Source organism: Macrotis lagotis, chromosome X, assembly GCF_037893015.1.
Source record: "Macrotis lagotis isolate mMagLag1 chromosome X, bilby.v1.9.chrom.fasta, whole genome shotgun sequence".
Taxonomy (NCBI): domain Eukaryota; kingdom Metazoa; phylum Chordata; class Mammalia; order Peramelemorphia; family Peramelidae; genus Macrotis; species Macrotis lagotis.
Window position 1 is genome coordinate 9,624,254 of NC_133666.1, and position 22,205 is coordinate 9,646,458.

The window sequence follows — 22,205 nt, forward strand, 5'->3', positions numbered from 1 at the left end:
TTGTACCTCTTTGGTATGTATATTGTCTATAGCCATTTATTTAGATGTTATCTCCCCTCACCAAAAACATTCTCTCCCTTGATAGAATGTAAACACCTTTAAGGCATGGGACTTGCTTTTATCTTTGGGCTCCCCTGCTGATATCAAAGCTCAGGAACAAGTTGGTGTGTTAGTGGTTGTTGTTAAGTCTCTGCCTCTGCCCCCCCCCCCAATCCTGTCCACCCCATTTGGGGTTTTCTTGACATAGATATTAGAGTGGTTTGCTATTTCATTTTCCAACTCATTTTACAGATGAGGAAACTGAGGCAAACAGAGTGAAATGACTTGCCCATGTCACATAGCTAGTAATGCATAAAGATGAGTCTTTCTGGCTCCAGGCCAGGAATTCAATCCACTGTTATACCCAATGGGCCCACCTAGTAGGCCCTTAACAATTATTTGTTGATTGAGAAATTCAAGGAAAGTTAAGCAAACAAAATGTAGTTTCAAGTCAACATGTTTGGAAAAGAGGGTTCTACACAATAATAAGGACCAAACTTAAAGATAGAATATTAATTCTTTGTAGATTGTAGGTCTTCTAGCAAAACATTATGAAAAAGAAAATTCCCCTGAAATTCTGGCAACAGATGGCAAAGTACAGAATTAGAGAATCCTCAGAAGACAAACAGGAAGAAATCCAAAGTTTGATCTACAAGGAAATGTCCATTACTTTCCAGAATTTCAACATAAAACACATGTTGCAAACTGCAGGGGAGGAAAACACCTTGTCATTCCAAGGAGAATTAATAAGAATAGGTTAGGACTACTAAGCTGCCATAATAGATTTGCTATACTCTATCCTGACCAGACCACATCTGGACTATTATACAATAGGGTTGTGAAGTAAGAAATTACAATTATATGGGATTGTTAGAAACCTAGGGAGAATTGTATGAACTGGTACCGAAGCAAATAAATGGTATAAAGAGATGTTTTGTGATTTATTCTTTTTTGTCATTTATTCTTGAAGAAGACCATGACATCAGGAGAGGTAATGCCAGGATGAGCACATGAATTGGATTGGAGTGGCGGATGGGGGACCTGCGCTAAGTCACCAGCCTCACTTTCTCCTCCAGAACCATCTGGCTCCACTGGCCTGATAAGAATCAGGATGACTGGAGATGGCCCTGGATATGTGGCAAGCAGAGTTAAATAACTTGCCCAGGGTTTCAACAGCTAATGAATCAAGTGTCTGAGCCTGGGTTTGGCCTCCCATTCTCCTGACTCCAATGCCAGTGCTCTATCCACTGAGCCACCTAGCTGCCCCTTATCACGAGAACAAGATCCACAATAACTGTGACTGTAAATAAAAGTTCCCTAAAAGGAAAATGAATCAGACAACTGAAAGACCATGATGGTCCTCGAGAACAGCAAATAAAACAAACCTCCTTTCTCATGGCAGCAATCTACTAGGCAGAATGCTATAGGCATTGTCAGAAGTGTTCATTGGCTTGAATGTTCCTGCTGAATGGTTTTCTTCCTTGCAAGGGAGGATTTGATATGATGGGGAGAAGGGAAGTATTTCTTTTCCAGAAATGACTGAGATAACATAAAGCATCATAAGATGCATCAGAGATGGAAAAAAAAAAGATTGAGGAGAAAAAGGAAAGGAAAGGAGACATACAAGATACCATGAAAAAGCCATGTTTCTTGGTTACACAGAGACAACTCTGGTTTTGTCAGCATCCCCAAATGCATGTTGGGAACAGAAGCTAGTTGGGCTGTCCATTGCTGTCATTTGGGAACCCCTCAGAGCCCAGGGTAAAAAATCAGAGGCTGAGTTAGTCTTTAAGGTACAGAAGGAGGAGTTTGATAATTGAGTGGGCAATCACACCCTCAGTCTCTTTTCCCTATGTATCTTGTCAGTGACCCCTCCCATGTGATCACAGCATGTTCTTGGAGAAATTGAATAGAAAGCCAGAGAGGGGCTCCTGGCAGCTTAGGTGTGTGTGTCTAATGCCTGCAGGAGCTCTAAAGGAAATGTTCCCCTTAAGAGAGGTACTAAGGAAGTATGAGAGCAGGCGGGCGGTGGGCGGGTAGGGAGGCCCTTGCTGCCAGGGGGGACCACAGCTGTGGACTGGCCCAATTTCTGTTCTATTATCACTCTGACCAGCTCTTGGTTTAGCATTATTTCTTAAAGATTTATAAAGGCCATTGTACCCCGAGTTGGAATTAGAAACCTTTGGTATGAATGCAATGTGCATAAAGCCCTTTTGGAATGAGTGGTTGGCTGTTTTAAGGCTTGAAGTTCCCCATTTCCACCCCTGTCATAGGCACACACAATTGCGATTTCTGCTGGCAGTTACTTCATCCGCAGAACTAGAGAGTCTGGCCTTTAGTCTTTAATGGGGAGGAAAAGACCAATATTATACTCAGGACATGGTCTCCATGGCAACTGAGAGAGCAGCTTTTAACTTTTCAACCTACCAAAAGGTGATTTCTTTAGTTTTTCTTCCATTTTTTCTCTTTTCTCTCTCTCTGACTTGTAGTTGCATTCATGCCTCATTCAGATAATATTATTCCTCATTAGACAGGATAAATGTCGAATGATAAGATTCAATTGCCAATAGTTAAGTCCCTTGAGGTAAATACAGTAACACATCATTAATTGAGACCTGCAAATTCCAAGTTCATTTGGATGAGGGCAAGTGTTAGCTTAAGTCTACCTTGGTACAATTCAAAGAAAGTGGGGAGGGGGAGAAGCTAAATGGTTTCCTAAGCAATTGAATTGTGTAAACAAGATTGCAGGGGCAAGGTTTAAGTTGTTTCAAAGAACAAACTGCTCTGGGCTATCGAGGAGCATCATTTACATCCATGCAATTGATATGCTAATTACAGTAAATCATTATTAAATGGAATGCTCAGAGAATGGGATAGTCTAGTTAATTTGATTTTCTCTTAACTGGATCATAAGTCTAGAGATAGAAAGGGTATTAGAGGACATAGAGGGCTCTTGGCACCTTGATGCAGTGGAAGGAAGGTCGGGTTCAGAGTCTGAGCGTCTTATTTTCAATCCTTTCTCTGGGTGCATACTACCTATGTGTATATCTCTTTGGGCAAATCCTTTCTACCTCCTGGTCCTGTTTTGTACTCTCTAAACTGAGGGGATTGGGCTAGAGGTTTTCTGAGATGTTTATTAGCTTTAGATCTATGTTCCTAGTCTCATCCCTTCATTTAACAGATGAGGAAACTGAGATCTAGAGAGGCTCAAGGTGTACACATGTGATCACTTCTAGACCTAAAAGGGACCTCAAGCCAAGTGACTTGCCCAAGTTCACACAGGTAGACAGGAGCAAAGTCAGGATTCAAATCCATTTCTTCTGCCTCCAACTCCAACCCTTTCCCTACTGGGTTAAATAGAAAACTGGGGAAGAGGGGCTTATTTCACTGCTGCTATTAAATATTTGTCTGGAATGTGTTGAAGCAGCATCCCCACCTCCAACCTCCTTGTGGGCAGGGCTCAAAACCACAGCTCAGGATCCTCATAGTTGTGTTTCCCTTTACTAAGGAACCAGAAATGGCCCATTAGTTCAAAACAAGACATTTACATAAAAGCATAGCCAGATAAGAGATCCAGAGGATTTCCCTCCTTGTATTCAGAGCACACTCTCCCCTAGGCTACCCACTGGTCACCAGTAGGAGAAGGTACAGATATAGGTGCTACCAGGGACCAATCTGGGTAGTTCATGAAGAGAAAATAAACATGGCCAGGTACAGCTGTAGCCAGAGTGCATGGATGCAGGAAGCGGTACTTGCTCATGTGCTTTAGGGATGGCATCGTGCTGCACTTTCCTGGATGTTCCATCATCTCTGCTATGTGGTAGACTTCCACCTTCTTCTGAGTGTCTCCATTGGTTCTATGGCCACTCATCATCTTTCTGCTACCATATTCTTGACTATAACCACTCAAGGACTCTGATACCATTTTTTGAAATATCAAACCTAGTAGGCTTCTCATTGGCAAGGAAGATCCAGTTTTTGAGTACTTAGTCAAGGGCTATGAGCCACCACACCCAGCCAGGCAGCCAACAAAAACCAGCAGAATGCCTCAGGCTAGATTAAGTCTATTCTTTTGACTGCTTTTCTCCAGATGCCAACTCAATGTCTCTGGCCTTTCCTTTCAAATATGGATTTAGAAAATTCCTTTTAGCTCCTATCAAATCACAAGTTGTTAGTATGAATCCCTAAAACCCATTTTAAGGACCGCAAACTCCAAGTGAACTTTCTATAAAATATAGACTTCTCTCAGCTCCCATAATTTTCTTGGATTGTTACGCAAATGAACCTTGCTATAAGAACAAAAGGTCTAGGTGAAATAGGCAGAGTTTTTGGCCTCCATGTCAGCTCCACATTCCTGCCTTTAGTAAGCTTGTTTGCCAGCAACAAAATCATTCATTTTTGTATTACATTATGACCCATATAAACCTCACTGGTCTAAATCTGTTTCCCTGTTAATAAAATCTACTGAAGAAAATGAAATCTTTGACAATATAGGAGGGGAACAAGTATGAGTAGTAGTCATTACAACAGTGTAGAGAATCACGGAATGCTGGAAACAGATGGGACCTAAGAGATTCTAGTCCAAACGTTTTACAGATGGTGAAAATGAGATCGAGTACTGGCTCTATTGTTAACAGCCAGTGGCAATGTATGTCCTAGAAGCCATTTCTCCTAACTTCTACCACTCTGGTGGATGTAAGAGATGGGATCATGTAAAGTTCTGAATTGACCTTGAAGTCAGAAAGATCTGAGTTCAAATCCTGTGTCAGATACTTGACACTAGTTGTGTGACCTTGGACAAGTCACTTAACCCCATTGCTTTGTCAAAAAAATTCTCTGAAATGACAGAATTTCAGAGTACAAAGGAATTTCAGAGACCATTTAGATCGTGAATCCCTTTTTCTGTACACCCAAAAAATGTTTGTCTGGTTTTGCTTGAAGATAGCAACCGTGGGAGAATCCATTACCTCCAGAGACAGCCTATCAGGTGGAAGTGCTTTGTTTTATTTATGTGTATGTGACTTTTAGTCTCCTAAAAGTGGGGAAGGATCTTTAAATTTCAGAGTTGTACATAGTTGGACTTAAGTTCTTTGTGATTTTACTGTTAACAAAAATTCTTCTCTTTTTAATTAAAGCATGTCTACTCTTTTTATTTTGCTTTTTTTTTAGCTTTTTGAAAGGCAATGGGGCTAAGTGACTTGTCCAAAGTCACACAGCTAGATCATTATTAAGTGTTTGAGAGCAGATCTGAACTGCAGTCCTCCTGACTCAGGGCTAGTGCTCTATCCACTGTACCACCTAGCTGTCCCTAGCAGGTCCACTCTTAGGACTTCTAGATGTTAAGGATGATAATGATAACATCAACAAAGGTCTTTTACAAGGTTTTCAGCCTTTTCCTAGTTGAGGAAGCTAGATGATAAAGTGACTTGAACACTAGATTTGGAGTTAGGCAGATGTGAATTCAAATCTTGCCCCAGACATTTTCTACCTCTGTAACCCTTGGTAAGTCATTTGACCTCAGTTTTCTCAACTATAAAATGGCGCTAATAATAGGACTTACCTCCCAAGGGTGAAGATAATATTTACAAAGTACTTTTTAAACTCTTATCCGAATGGTAACTGTCATTACAGTTTTTGTAATTAACAAGACTAAACTTTATTAGGCCAATTGAGGTTAATGTTAACCATCTTTGAGATACTGTGGACAGTGGGAGAGTAACTGCATGATTGGGAAAGACAGCATGTTGCTACATGGCTACAAAAAATAATGAAATGACTTGAACTTTGACTTCTGGAAAATAATAGATTAATTCAAGAAAGGATAGTTAGAAGGAAGTACCAACTTGAAATAAAGAGCCAGCCTAATTTCATTTTAAGCAGGTCATGCCAAGTCATCTTCATGGTCTTTCTTGACAGAGTTACCAACTGGCAGATCAAGAATACTGCCAATATCATTTATCTAGATTTTTAACAAAGCATTTGATAAAGTCTCTCATCTGTTCTTGTGAAAAAAAAATGGAGAGATGTGGGCTAAACAGTGATGATGATGATGTTTGTCCTTCGTTCTCGAAGAAGACCTTGACATCAGGGAGGGGACACTGTGACAAGCACATGAATTGGATTTGAGTGAGTGGGGGTCTGTGCTATGTCACCAGCCTCACTTTCTCCTCTAGAGTCATCTGGGTCTGGTGGCCAGATATGAATCACGATGACTGGAGATGGCCCTGGATGCGCAATTGGGATTAAGTGACTTGCCCAAGGTCACACAGCTAGTGTAAGTCAAGTGTCTGAGGCTGGATTTGAACTCCCCTCCTCCTGACTCCAAGATCTCAGTGGAGTGCCCCCCCCCCAAAGTGGGTGTTCCAATAATACTCAAAAACTCAGGAAGCACTGCCTGGAAAATGAGTAAACAGAGAAAAAAGAACAACACTGAGAAATTCTTTGTGATCACAAGAAGGATCAAAATACTCAATCTGAAGATAAGGAAGTACAAGCTCCTGCATCTAAAGACTCCAAGAAAAATGAAAGTTGGTCTCAGGCTATGACAGATCTCAAAAGAGATTTTGAAAATAAAGTGAGAGAGATAGAAGAAAGTTGGGAAAAGAAATAAGAGAGATGCAGGAAAAACATGAAAAAGAAGTCAGCAGCTTAGTCAAGGAGATCCAGAAAAATGCTGAAGAAAATAACATGTTAAAAACCAGCTTAGGTCAAATGGATAAAACAGTTCAAAAAGTTATTGAGGAGAAGAATGCTTTAAAAAGCAGAATTGACCAGATGGAAAAAGAGATAAGAAAACTCTCTTAGGAAAACAATCCTTCAGATGTAGAATGGAACTAAAGGAAGCTGATGACTTTACGAGAAGTCGACACAATACTTCAACACCAAAAAGAATGAAAAATTAGAAGAAAATGTGAAATATCTTATTGAAAAAACAACTGATCTGGAAAAAAGATTCAGGAAAGACAATTCAAAAATTATTGGAATACCTGAAAGTCATGCTCAGGACAAGAGCTTTGACCTCATTTTTAAAGAAATCCTACAGGAAAATTGCCCAGATATCCTAGAAGCAGAGGGCAAAATAGAAATTGCAAAAATCCACCAATCTCCCCCAGAAAAAAATCCAAAAAAAAAAACAACCCCCAGTAATATTATAGCCAAATTTCAGAACTCTCAGTTCAAAGAGAAAATATTACAAGCAGTCAGAAGGACACAATTCAAATATTGTGGAGCTCCAGTCAGGATCACACAGGAATTAGCAATAACTACATTAAGGGCTCGTAGGGCTTGGAATATAATATTCTGGAAGGCAAAAGAGCTTGGAATGCAACTGAGAAGCATCTTCCCAGCAAAACTGAACATCCTCTTCCAGGAGAAAAGATGGACTTCTTTTTTTAGGTTTTTGCAAGGCAAACGGGGTTAAGTGGCTTGCCCAAGGCCACACAGCTAGGTAATTATTAAGTGTCTGAGACTAGATTTGAACCCAGGTACTCCTGACTCCAGGGCCGGTGCTTTATCCACTAGGCCACCTAGCCGCCCCCAAAAGATGGACTTTTAATGAACCAGGGGAATTTCAAATGTTCCTGTGGAAACGACAGGAGCTAAACAGAAAGTTTGACCTTCAAATACAGGACTCAGATGAAACATAGAGAGCAGAGAAGGGTAAAATATGAGGGACTTAATGATGATGAACTGCATAGAAAAATAATACTGATAATACTCATATGAAACTTCTCATTTAATAGAGCAGGTAGAAGGAGCTTTTATAGATGAAGCTGAATTTGAAGATATAACATGGAAATGTACTGGGAGTAAGAGAAAGGAGAGGTGGAATAGACTAAGATATTTCTTATTATATATATATATATAAATATAAATATATATAATTTATATATATATTTATATATTTACAATGAGCTTTTGCAATGATATGGAAGGGGGAAGGCGAGGGGGAATGAGGGAACCTTCACTCTCATCAGAAATGGCTCAGAGAAGAAACAGCAGACCCATTCAATATGGTATAGACATCTAGAGTAAAAAGGAAAGAAAGGGGAAAGGGGGAAGGGGGGAATGTGGGGAATCGAGGAGAGGGTAGATCATTGGAGAGAATAGTTAGATATAACACATTTTCTTTTTTACTTCTTGCAAGGGGCTGTGATTGGGTGACCTGTCCAGGACCATGGGGTCAGGTGGTTGCTGGATCTCAGGGGTGATATGTGGGCTCAGGGCCTCTTGGCCCCAGGGTTGGTGATCAGTCCACTGCACCACTCAGCTACCCTACAGCACATTTTAGAAGAGCGAACGAGTGAAAGGAGAGAGAAAATATAATATATGGTAGTGGGGAGGTATGGCTGGAGGGAATTACAATTAGCAACAGTGGAAAAATATGGAAGTAACTTTTATGATGGACTTATCATAAAGAATGTGATTCACCCGAGACAGAGCTGATGGTATCAGAACACAGACTGAAACACATTTTTTATCTTTACTTTATTTCTCATGAGGGTATATATATTTTTTGGGGGGGAGGGGGTATTAGGTTTGCTCTTAAACAAGAGTATTTTAGCAATGTATAAAAAATTACTTCTACAAAAATATTCATAGCAGCTCTGTTCGTGGTGGCAAAGCTGTGTGTATGGTGGGGGGGAGGGAAGCAAGATTAGGGGAAAATTGTAAAATTTAAAAATACATGAAAAAATTTTTAAAAATTGAAGATAGTTAACTTTGAACTGCATTTGAACTTCACAGTTCCCTTTATGGATGTAGATGGTATTTTCCATCACAAGTCTTTTAGAATTGTCTTTGAATATTGTACTGATGAATTGAATAGGTCCATCATAGTTGATCATCATGCATTGTTGCTCTTAGTAAACACAATGTTCCTCTAGTTTTGTTTATTTCTCTCAGCATCAGTTCATGCAAGTCTTTCTAGGATATTATGAAGTCCTATCCTTCTTGGTTACTTATAGAACAGTAATACTCCATTACATTCATCACATCCATCACAATTTGTTCAACCATTCTCCAACTGATGGGCATACCTTCAGTTTCTAATTCCTTGAAGTCCACATATTCTTTTGTTTTTTGGGGTTTTTTTTTTTGCAAGGCAATGGGGTTAAGTGAGTTACCCAAGGTCATACAACTAGATAATTATTTAGTGTCTGAGGGCAGGTTTGAACTCAGGTCCTCCTGACTCCAAGGCCAGTGCTCTATCCACTGCACCACCTAGCTGCCTCAGGCCCACATACTCTAAAGGAGGAGAAGTCTTCATCTGTCACTCCCAGTGTGTAAAGGCAGGTCAGATTCTTGTTCTACTCTGGAGAACTAATGATCTGGGTGTTTTAATGGGCTGCAAACTCAATCTGAATTTACAATGTGATATGACAACCAAAACTGCTAATGCAATCTTGAGCTACATATAGGCAGTGACAATCTCACTATTCTCTTCTTTAGATAGATCACTGGAATATTTATTTATTCAGTTCTTTTTTTTTTGGTTTTTTTTTTTTTTAGGGTTTTTTTGCAAGGCAAATGGAGTTAAGTGGCTTGCTCAAGGCCACACAGCTAGGTAATTATTAAGTGTCTGAGACTGGATTTGAACCCAGGTACTCCTGACTCCAGGGCCGGTGCTCTATCCACTGCGCCACCTAGCTGCCCCTATTGTATTCAGTTTTGGGCAACACAGTTTAAACTAAAAAATGGAAGAGAGCAACCGGGGAGGTGAAGAACTTTGACTATATAAGGATTTGTTTAAGAAACGGGATGTTTACAAACTGGAGAAAAATCTCATGGGAAACACGATAGCTATGTTCAAGCATTTGGAGGGCTGGCTTGTGGAAGATTAGACTTTCCTAATTGGGGATGAGATTTGTTCCATTTCCTCTTTTGGCAGAACCAGGAACAAGGGATAGAAATTGCAAAGAGACAAATGTATGCTTACTGTCAGGAAAAACTTCAAGATAATTAGATCTGTCCACAAGTGGAATGGGCTGATTTCAGTCTTTGAAAGTTCCCCTTAGAGGACCACATATCAAGTTTGTTATACTGAGGATCCATTTCATGAATGGATTGGACTAGATGACTGCTGAGGTGGCTTCCAACTTTCAAAACTTTTTTGATTCTTATATAATAATAATAATAATAATAGTTGTCCTTTGTGCTCAAAGAAGACATGTCATCCAAGTTAATGGTGTATGATTTTCACATTATACTTATTATAATAAGATGTATGGAGACATCCATCTCTCTTACCAGTTCCAACCCATGGCCTGATTTGATAGGAAACAGAACTACTGTGGTAGTCCAGTTGCTGTGGGAGGCCTTGGTCTTTGGAAGTGATCAGAGAAACAATGCCAAAGTACCCGTATATGATATCTAGTGACAAAATAGCGTCACACAGTACATCTACATTTGTCTCTTGGTGGGTTAATCATCAGTATGACCTTTCTTCTCAGAGTTTCAAACTTTGATTATTGTAACTTGTATTTTCTACATCTTTTGATCAGGTCAAGTGGTACTAGAGCACTAAACCTGGCATTAAGAAGACCTGAGATCAAATCCAGCCTAAAACCTTTACTAGCTATGTGACCCTGAGCAAGTCACTTAACCTTTGCCTGTTTCCTCATCTGTAAAACGGAGATCATAAAAGCACCTGCCTCCCAGAATTATAGTGAGGATTGATTGTGCTTAATACATAGTGAATACCATATAATTGCTGGTTGTTATTAGCTAGTATATGATGGCAAGATGAGGTCTGCTGTTGAATATGACTTGCAAAAGCCTCTGTTCCCTTCTCAGATCTTTACCAAGAGTGTGCTCTATGAATGTATAGATTATGCCTATAAAATTTTTATATACATGAGAAAGTAAACATATAGGGAACAAGTTAATGATTTTCTTTTGGTTACCTTTATTTTTTTGGGGGGGGTAATAATAAAGTATGAGTTTTTTCCCATGTCCATGATGTCTTTCCCCACCTCCTTAGCCCTCGTTCACTTCAGATACCTTGAAATCAGTCCCTCAACACCTTCATCATTGAATCACTTCTAACATGAACCTCCTCTGTATGTATTTGGTTTAGGCCAGCTGCTTTTGCTGTCTTTGTCTTCTTCAGTATCCTTTTTCCTTCAGTATGTAGAGTCCAAATGTAGTGTCTCCACTGCTGTGATGGTGAAAAGAGTTAGATATAAAAATCCTCACCAATCATTTCCACCTTTTTTTTTCTTCTCTGTTTCTTCAAGACTCTGCTTATCTGTCTGTCCCAGATTCTTCAGCTGCTAGGACCTTCTCCTTTATGATGGATACCTTCCCTCTGCTCTTGGTGTTTCGTGTGTGTGTGTGTATGTGTGTACACATAAATATATGTATATATACACATGTATATGTATGTATTCATTTATACACATATGCTTATAGACATATGTATAAACAAATATGTTACATTAAAATGTAAACATTTTGAGGGTGGAGACTGTTCCAACTGTTTTTCTATTCACATTGTTTTGTACATAGTAAGCATTTAATAAATGAGTGTAGATTAATTGATTTTTTTCCTAAATAACCTAAGGATGATTGCTTAACTAGACCCTTTACCAAGCTTTCTTTAAAGTGTTTTTCCCCTCCATAATACCTCACTGACTTATGGCTTACTACTGCTCATAATCTTCCACTATCTTTTTTTGTGATATTTTACAAATGAGATTCTATTCTCCATCAGTGTTGCCCTGGGCTGCCATGTTTTTCAGTTTGGCAAGTTAGGCAACTGCTTGCTGCATAGGTAATTTTTAGGTTCATTTGGTCTTTTTGTTGTCATAATCAATTGATTTACATTGGTGAAATTTCTACCATTCCCCCCCCCCCCCAATTACTTGTTGAAATAGTCAGATTGGACTTGTTTTAATTATATGCCTTATTTTCTTGTTGCTTGCTATTCTTTCTTCTACTTCTGTGTCAACTTTGATCTTTGCTCTAACACGTCAGTGGTCTGATTACACAGATAGCTGATTCAAGAATAACTCCCACACCAGTAATGAGTTCCTTTCTGCATTTTCAAATGCAATCAATTTCATTTTGGTAATGTTATTTGGCACTTGCCCTGTCTAGTTCTTCCTTATTTTTTTCCTCAAAGGAAGTATCCATGAAGCGTTAAGGGTAAGGCGTGGTCTACAAGTCTTTGTCCTCTCTCATTCCTTACTCGTGAAATCATATTTTCCAGCTTAATTTTTTTTTGCCAGACTTACTGATTCCCACCTTTGCATTGAAGTCACTTAATATTTTCAGAGTATATGTTGATTTAACTTTTTGATCTTTTCTTATGGCCCCTAATCTTGTGAAACCTAGGGGTCTCTTCTCACAATAATATTTTTAGATGTATAACATTAAATATAGGATTTTAAAAGAAAGTAATCATACTGAAATACAGTTATCAAAATGTGTGTGTATATATATATATATATATGCATATATACATACATTTTAAAGTCCATAGATCCCAAGTTAAAAATCCCTGATTTAGACTGATTTAATTTCTTTTTTAAAATTTTTATTATTTTAGGTTTTTTTTGGAGGGGCAAGGCAATGGGGTTAAGTGGCTTGCCCAAGGCCACACAGCTAGGTAATTATTATTAAGTGTCTGAGGCCGGATTTGAACTCAGGTACTCTTGACTCCAGGGCCGGTGCTCTATCCACTGTGCCACCTAGCTGCCCCACTGATTTCATTTCTTCTGATAATTTTTCTTCCTTGACATTCCTTTAAACCAAGAGTACTGAACTTGGGATCATGAATTTGTTTTTTTTAAATTGTGATAGTGATATGATTAGTTTCTTTTGTAATTTTCAGTATTTTATTTTATGTTTTTAAAAACATGGTTCTGAGAAGGACTTCACCAGACTGTCAAAGGGGTCAAAGGTAAAGAGCCCTGTTTTAAACAAGTATTGGTCCATAAGCTATAATAATTTTCATCTTGATATTCTTGTAAATGCTTTATCATGAATACTCCAATACAAGATGACCAAATGACTATAGAAATTGTTTCTTGTTGTCTTTATAAACAATAAAGCTAAAATCCATCAAGTCCTTTATTTGCCTCTCCAAGAACCTGTGAGCCATCCTTCTGGTTAACTTTTTTTATGGTGAGAATGTCAAGGCTTGATACAATTCAGTTCTAGTAGTATGTCCACTCATTGTTCTCTGGACAGATGATGATGTTTGTTCTTTGTTCTCAAAGAAGGCCATGACATCACATTTAGAGCACCAACAACTATGCTAATGTGTATAGGTGGTTTTAAAATGGTATGATTCTTAGCCTCCTCTGACCCCTTTTTAAGTACTCTGTCACCTCAATCTTGGAAGCAAGAAGTAGGTCTCACCTGACTGGGACTATTCTTTATTTAGCTTTGTTTCATGGATTGCCAGGACCAGAAAAAATTTCTGACCAAGTGGTCATCCTGCTAGTGACAAACCTCTCCTTACTTTGCTAGATTGGTCCTTGGAGAGCTGACATAATCTGTTGCAGGGACCATCATTAAAGCATTTCCAGCATGGTAGAACATGCCAGCAATTATGCTTTGTTGGCATAACCTCCAAGAACCCAAGGCTACCTTCACTCCATGATGAGGAAATAGAGAAGGACTTTGTAGAAGGTTTTTGAGCAATATTACTTCAAAAAATAGCAAAAAAAAAAACCACTGGAAGTGAAAACAAATTGAGAGAAAACTTGGCAGAGAGATTTACATGAATCATATTGTCCCAAGAGTATTCTTAGAGGAAATTGCCAAGAGGGCGACAAAGACAGACAATGGAAAATTGACCTTGTTTCTCCAACAATCTGTTTTCACCATCAGAAACAGTAGCCCTGCCACATTTATGCCTTAATCCCTGATGTGCTATATAAGGAAATTGAAATGATACTTAAGAAAGCAACGTTTGGATTGAAGAACAGATGGATTAATGGAGGAAACTGCTCTGGAGGGGTCAAAGTCTTCAAAATATTGGAGGAGCACTATATCAAAAGGGAAAAATAACAAAAGAATGGGAAAAATCAGACTATTATTATCCCTCCAAGAGCAAATCAATAGCAGCCTACATTCCTAGTTATGCAATTTCTAAAATCTTTGTGAGAATGATCTACACACACACACACACATACTGAGGATATCCTTGATGAAAATGTGAGAAGGGATCAGGAAAGCTTTTGCAAACTATTCTGTATAGTTGACTTCATTGTTATATATTCACTTGATTGAAAGGTCTAGACAACATGAGACATTTTGATGTTCATTTTTTGATTCAAAAAATTATTTTATGAAAACAAAATATAGCCTTAAAGGCTCTCCTCAAGGAGCCTCACATGGAATTCTTAAGAGCATATAAGATTTATTGATAATTACAGCTACAGAGATATTTCTGCTTATTGACCTTCACGGACTGACAAGTGAGGCACAAAAAAGAAAGACGTTTGCTCATCCTCATCATGGAGGATGTCCAAGGCAAGGCCCAAATGGAAGAGTGCACCTTCCCTCTAAATAGCGAAGTCCTCAGCTTTTCCTGTTTGTAGATAATATGTATATCAGTTCCTGGAACATCACATGGTCTCTTCAATGGGATACATAATTACTCTAAAGGAATTGACCCAACAATTCATATAGGAAAAGAAATCAATAGATGAAAAATATCTATTGTTCTGAATATAGCATGTACTCAGATGGTCAGGCCATTAAGTTAGTTGATTGGTACCCATATCTGGGCTGTGGTAGGCACTTGAGGTAGAAAATGAGTTGATCCAAGAATTAAATAGAGGGAAGTAAGTGAGTGCTTGGGAAATTACATTGCACTCTTAATCATAACAAGCATCTTTGTAGGTCAATGACCCATTTTCTCTGCACAAATATATTTCAGAACACTTCAGTCTCTGAAGAATCAAAGATGGCTGGTGACACAAAAGATACTGGAGAGATCCATTGCCTGTGATAGCATGTTGTAGCAATTTCTATAATGATCTAAGTGCAGAAATGCTGCATAGTATAACATTAACCTTGAAAGGTTAACATTATTAATCTATAGCATAACAAGGATTCAAATCCTGCCTAAGACAATGATGATAATGATGATGTTTGTCCCTCATTCTTGAAGAAGACCTTGACATCAGGGAGGTGATGCCATGACAAGCAGAAGTGCTAAGTCATCAGCCTTACTTTCTCCTCTAGAGCCATCTGGGTCCAGTGACCAGACATGGATCAGGATGACTGGAAATAACCCTGAATGGAAGCAATTAACTTGCCCAATGTCACACAGTTATTGTAAAATGTCTAAAGCTGGATTCGAACTCCTGTCCTTTTGACTCCAAGGCCAGTGCTCTATTCACTGTACCACCTAGCTCCCCTTGCTGCCTAAGACACTTATTATGTGTATGACTGTGGACAAATCATTACCTAGGCTTCACTTTACTTATCCTAAAACTAAGGGGGTTGGACTAGATGGCTTTTGAAAGCCTTTCCAACTTTAAATAAAAAATCCTGTGACCCTATGATCTTCTGGGTCATTTCACCTTGTGGGACCTCAGTTTTATCATCTGTGAAGTAAAGTGACCTCTAAGGGCCCTTCCAGTTCTTGGTCTAGGAGTCCATGTGTGCCCTTGGGCAAGTCACTTGCCCTTCCGGGGTCTCAGTTTCTTCTTCTATAAAAGGAAGGGCTTAGACTTGACTCTATGAATTATAGGCTCAGAAAAGAAGATTGGGTCCATCATATGGAAAGAGTGAGAGACACTGGGACACTATTACATTGTTGGTGGAGCTGTGAACTCATCCAACCTTTCTGGAAAGCAATTTGGAACTATGCCCAAAGGGCAACAAAAATGTACATACCCTTTGATCCAACAATACCACTACTGTGTGGATGCCCTGAAGAGATGGTGAAAAAGGGTAAAAACATCACTTGTACAAAAATATTCATAGCAGCCCTGTTTGTGGTGGCAAAGAATTGGAAATCAAGTAAATGTCCTTCAATTGGGGAACGGCTTAGCAAACTGTGGTATATGTATGTCATGGAACACTGTTGTTCTATTAGAAACCAGGAAGGATGGGAACTGATGGAAGCCTGGAAAGATTTGTGTGAACTGATGCTGAGTGAGATGAGCAGAACCAGAAAAATACTGTACACCCTAACAGCAACATGGGGGTTATGACCAACTTAATGGACTTGCTCATTCCATCAGTGCAACAATCAGCGACAATTTGGGGCTGTCTGCAATGGAGAATACCATCTGTATCCAGATAAAGAACTGTGGAGTTTGAACAAAGACCAAGGACTATTAACTTTAGTTTAGGGAAAAAAAAACTTGATATCTTAGTGTCTGATCTTGCTCTCTTTTATACTTTGTTTCTTCCTTAAGGATCTGATTTCTCTCTCATCACACTCAATTTGGATCGATGTATACCATGGAAACAATGTAAAGACTGGCAAATTGCCCTTTGTGGGGGGTGGGGGGAGGGAAGTAAGACCAGGGGAAAACTCAAAATAAATAAAATCTTTATAATTAAAAAAAGAGTGAGAGACAACAAGGCAAATAGTACTCTCATACTTCAGTGCTACCCCAGTACCCACAAAATGTAACAAGATCCAGAGGAGAGACTCCATTACATTTGGCACATTTTCACAAAAGGATATGTGGGAGAATCAAGTCAAGAATGCCACAAGTAAGAAGGCTCAGATGTCTTGCGCCAAATAAAGGAAATGCCTGTGTCTTTAAGTTCATGGATCCATATTGAAGTCCACAGTTGAATGGGGAGAAAGAATCTGCTGAAAAAATGCTTCAATGTCGAGATCCATTTCAGCTCAGAGAATGGAAAGATTCAAAGAAAAAAAATTAACCTTTGAAATATCTTTGAGAGCATATATGTGTCATTCTCTAAGGCATTGTGGAGGTCTAATTTTTTTGTTGGTTTTTACAAGGCAATGGGTTAAGTGACTTGCTCAAGATCACATAGCTCGGCAATTAAGTGTCTGAGGCCAGATTTGTACTCAGGTCCTCCTGACTCCAGGGCCAGTGCTCTATCCACTGCACCACCTAGCTGCCCTGGAGATGTAATTTCTAAAGAAATATGATGCATTTACTTTCTTACTTTCATCCTTCTCTATTTCCCCCCTTCCCTATGCCTCTTCCCACATAGGATGTCAACTATATTTCTCTGATAGTTTACTTCTCTCCCTGACTTTTGAGTGCCTATAACTGTACTACAATCCAGAGGATGCTGGAGTCAGCTATTCAGTTATTTACCCTCTCTCTTACTCCTTCTTTTCCAACCTATGCCAGAATTTCCCTAGCAACATCAGAGTGTGAGACTGGGAGGTGGGGGAGGAGAAGAGAGTGAAATGGAGTGGAGACAACCAATAATTGACTTTGGAAAAATATATAAATGAATGCTGCGTTGACTGATATAGTGTTTCCAATCCCCCAAACCAATGGGAATCTTGAGTATCATTAAAAAGATTAGCATATTAAAGTAACAGACTAGAAATAAGCTAATTTATTTAACAGATTAAAAATCCAAACTCTTTTTAAATCCTTTAAAAAGCAACTAAGTTAACATAAGTTTTATGAGCCTTGATTCAATCTAAAACATATCTAAAGGTTATGAAAATCCACAATATTCCTCATCTAGTTTTCAGCCACCTATCTGGGCTTCAGCTTCCTCATCTATTAAATGAGGAGCTTGGACTAGCTGGCTTGCTGTCCTAGATATAGAAGACTGTGATGCTGCTGGTCCCCCAGTCTCCATGTGAAAGCCTCCAATTCTCTTCCATGTGGCTACCCTTGAAATACCTTTTCCCTGAGTCTGCTCTTCTTCAAGCTGGACATCCCCAGGTCCTTCAACTAATCCCCATAGGACATGAACTCAAAGCCCTTTATCGTCTTGGTTACCCTCCTCTGGGCTCCCTCCAAACTCTTTCTTCTTATACCATGGCTCCCAAAACTCCTAATGAGACCTGGCCTCCAGAACAGAGTACAGAGGAATTATCACTTGATCTCACCTCTAGACCCAATGCTCAATGATTGCTGTTTTTTCAAACACAATCTCCCTACCTGGCATTCTGTCTGGCTGTCTCCTACACAAGTGTCCTGGTCAGAATTCATTGTAAGGTACTAACAAGTAAATTGTGTGTGTTCCATTCACTTAACTGAATTATTTTGTATTAGTGTCCTCTCTGTATGTAACGCATCTTACTAGATTGTGAGCTCCATGAGGGTAGAGGTTGTGCTCTATCTTTAGTTTAAATATCCACAGAGCACAGCACTATGCCCTGTCCTCATTAGGAGATTAATAAATGCCTGTTGGATTTGTTAAACTTTTAAAGAAACCTCTAGAGATCACCAGGCAACTTGTTCTTTCTTAAAGTAATTTCCAGGCAATGATTATAAAGCTATGTTCTTTAATTAGTTGTAGAGAAGGCGCCTCTGTAATCTCTATGCTTACCTCATTATCAGAAAGTCCTTACTTCCTCCTATCCAGTTTGGACTTGTTCCTTCTTCAGACCTCAGAGGAGATAAAAAAGCCTGCTGACCATTCCTGCTCCATTTCTAGCTCATTTCATCTTAAGTGGGATTGTGTGTTTTTCTGGATTTGAAAAGAAAGTACCATTTTTTTCCTACTCTGATTGGCATTGGCTGAGTGCTGTCAGATGTACCATTGTGTGGACCCCAGGACAATAAGACTTCTAGAAAAATGGATCATAGGATCCTCTGTGTTGATCTAGAAGTCACCTGTGAGGCTTTAGACTCAAATCTCTTCATTTTACAGAAGAGGAAACAGGTGGGGGGATGTGAAGTAACTTGCCCAAGGCCCCCATGGGATCCTAGAGGTCATTGAATCCAACTCTTCCTATTTTTAGATGAGTAAACTGAGATTGAGAGAGGTTAAATGACCTGACCAGGGCTGCCTAGCTGGTAAGTATCTGAGGCAGGATTTGAACTCAGATCTTACTAAATCCAAGCCCAGTGCTCTCTATTTGCTGAGCTACTTAACTGCTAGAATATAGACTAAGACTTGGTCCACACTTCCCATTCTTCTTTCCATCACTGACTTGACTTGCTTTACTTTAACTCATGGACACAGTCCTTCTCACAGAATAGTCAAACACAACCTCTAAGATTTTGCTTAATTCAATGTAATAAGAAAGTACAAAGTACTTATGTATGTTCGGGATCTGTGGGAGATGCTAGTAGGAACAGAGCATCCACTAATCATTCTCTTCACCAATAAGGAGACTTAAGCTTAGGCTCCTGAAATAGAATATGAACTCCATCTCAGAGACTGTCTCACATCTGTCTGTTTAGCCCCACACCTAGCAGCAGGTGCCTGGCAAACAGTAGGAGCTTAACAAATGTTTGTTGAATTACAACCATCCCTGGAGGGAAGTCTTTTATTTGAGCCAAGAATAACATTGTACCTTTGGATAAATGCCTAATTAAAAATCTTCAATTATTCACCACTGAGACACTCATAAGAACATGTGAACCCCCCCTCCAATTTTTCATTTAGAAATGTGTCACTAATATTTTAATGTTTTAAATTTGTATTCACTGTGTAGAAGCTGTTTCAAATTGGGAGAAAGTTGTGAGACAAAGCGAGAAGAGAGGACTGAAATTGAATAAGGAGGAGGAAAATGAGAAAGTAATTTTGAGAACATTGGAAGGGCAGATATTGAATTTTGAAGAATTTCCGGAAAAGCTGGAGGAGAAGAGCTCAATCTGAAAGAGAAAAAGAATTGAGAAGAAGGGGCAGAAGAAAGCAGTTGTTTTGGCACGATGTTTGTAAAATAAATAAGGTTAGTGAAAGAAGGAAAAGGAAGTTGGATATGGCTGTCAAGTCATTAGGAGGTGTTAAAAGGCTATAAAGGTCTTAATGAAGTGCTTAGGGACTGAGTGTAAATACCCACAAGATGAGGCTCTACCTCACCAGGGAGAACTGAAAAAAAATTGCACTGAAATTTGCATATTATATTGACTGTGTAGGAAGGGCAAAACCATGATAGCAAATTGGAAGCAACCCAGTGAAACGTTCTAAATATTCCCCTCCAAATAACTTTAAAATAATGCCTCAAGTAAACTTTTGAAGAGGTCAGAGGTCAGGGTATGCCAATCTTCTGACCTAAGAAAACCTAGGCCTGTGCATTGTCCACATATGATATAGCAGCAGCAGTTTTGGGAGCTCTCAGTCCAGAGATAGTGAGAGAATGAGCAAGAGTTCAGAAAAAGATTAAAGGGGACCCTTTGCTGGCACTGGGTACAGCTGGTGCTGATTCACAACTGTATTACCCATACAGAGTTGAGGATTGCAGTTACAGAGTAGAGAGGAGTGCTATGAATCTATCACAAGGGAATAGGGGCACTGGTCACAATTCTAGGGCCAAGAAAAACATTAATACTTGAGTCTGCCAGGGACCAGGATCCCTTCCTGAGTAAACACCAGTATACAGAGCAGGAGACCGCATCTCTCTCCAGATCACACACCTTGAAAGCCTCAGAACCAGCTCTGAAAAAAAAGCACAAAAAAGCCTGAAGCTTGGTACAGTGCCTTCCCGCCCCCTAGATGAGCAGAACCCAACTTTAACATGCAATTCAATGTGAAGAAATAGACTGGTAAAATGAACAAACAGCAACAACAAAAAGAACCTGATCTTAAAAAGCAACTACAGTGCAAAGAAGACCAAAGCATAAACTCAGAAGAAAACATTGTGAAAATGGCTACTAGCAAAGATTTAAAGAAAAATGTTAATTGGACCCAAACTCAACAAGAATTCTTGGAAGAGTTAAAAAGTGAGAGAGAGGGGGAGGGAGAGAGGGAGGGAGGGAGAGGGAGAGGGAGAGGGAGTGAAGAGTGGTAGAGGAAAAATTGAGGAAAGAAATGAAAGTGGTGCAAGAAAATTTATGAAAAAAGAATGAATAGCCTTCACACCTAGGAGTGAAGTACCTTACCTTGTAAGGTGTATCTTGCAAGGTAATCATCACAACTTTCCTTGGATTGGTTGTCGGTGCCATTTTCTATGGGCTAAAAAATGATCCTACTGGAATTCAGAACAGAGCCGGGGTGCTATTTTTCCTGACCAACAACCAGTGTTTCAGCAGCATCTCTGCAGTGGAGCTTTTGGTTGTGGAAAAAAAGCTATTTATATATGAGTATGTCAGTGGATATTATAGAGTGTCTTCATATTTTTTTGCGAAAGTGTTATCTGATTTGCTACCCATGAGAGTATTACCCAGCATCATATTCACTTGCATAACTTATTTTATGTTAGGACTGAAACCAACAGCATGGGCCTTCTTTATCATGATGTTCACCTTGATGTTGGTCACCTACACTGCCAGTTCTATGGCTCTGGTGATCACTGCAGGTCAGAGTGTGGTGTCTGTGGCCAATATCTTAATGACCATCTCATTTGTTTTCATGATGATATTTGCAGGGTTGTTGGTCAATCTCCAAACTGTTGAGTGCTGGCTTTCATGGCTACAATATTTCAGCATTCCCTGATATGGTTATACAGCTCTACAACATAATGAATTTATGGGCTAAAACTTTTGTCCCAATAGCAACACAACAACTCCCAACAGTACCTGTGAATATGCAATATGCTCTGGAGAAGACTTTTTGAGGAACCAAGGCATTGACCTCTCTGACTGGGGTTTGTGGCAGAACCATGTTACCTTGGCCTGCATGATTGTCATCTCCCTCACCATTGCCTACCTGAAATTGTTGTTTATGAAGAAGTTTTCATAAAACATTTTGTGAAATACGATATGATTCAGTCTCACAAAACATTTTTGATTACTGTAAGATATTCGTTATTTAAGTTTTTCTTGTTGAAGAATTACTCCCATTTAAATTGGATTTAATTTTACTGTGATTACCTGTATCTCTGCAGTTTATGTTTGCTATGAAGCTTTTACAGAAATTATGTTTGCAAAATATTAATATCAGAGAGAAACAGCAATGTAAGTTAATGATATTGTATATACTTCTCAGTTTATAGACTCAGTAAGTTTATGGAAAAGACTATGTTTAGCTCATCCATCTGGCACTGATCAGTAAATGATAAGTAATAAGTATTTGCACTACTGTAATAGGAACTCATGTCCTGAGACATTAAGTTTTATATATTTGAACCTGTCATGGCA

General features: G+C 39.1%; 1 pseudogene; it reads left to right on the forward strand.

Moving 5' to 3' along the window:
* The window catches only part of LOC141498594 (broad substrate specificity ATP-binding cassette transporter ABCG2 pseudogene), a 56,042-nt pseudogene extending 34,235 nt beyond the window's left edge, over positions 1 to 21,807 (forward strand).
* Positions 21,808 to 22,205: the final 398 nt, after the last annotated feature.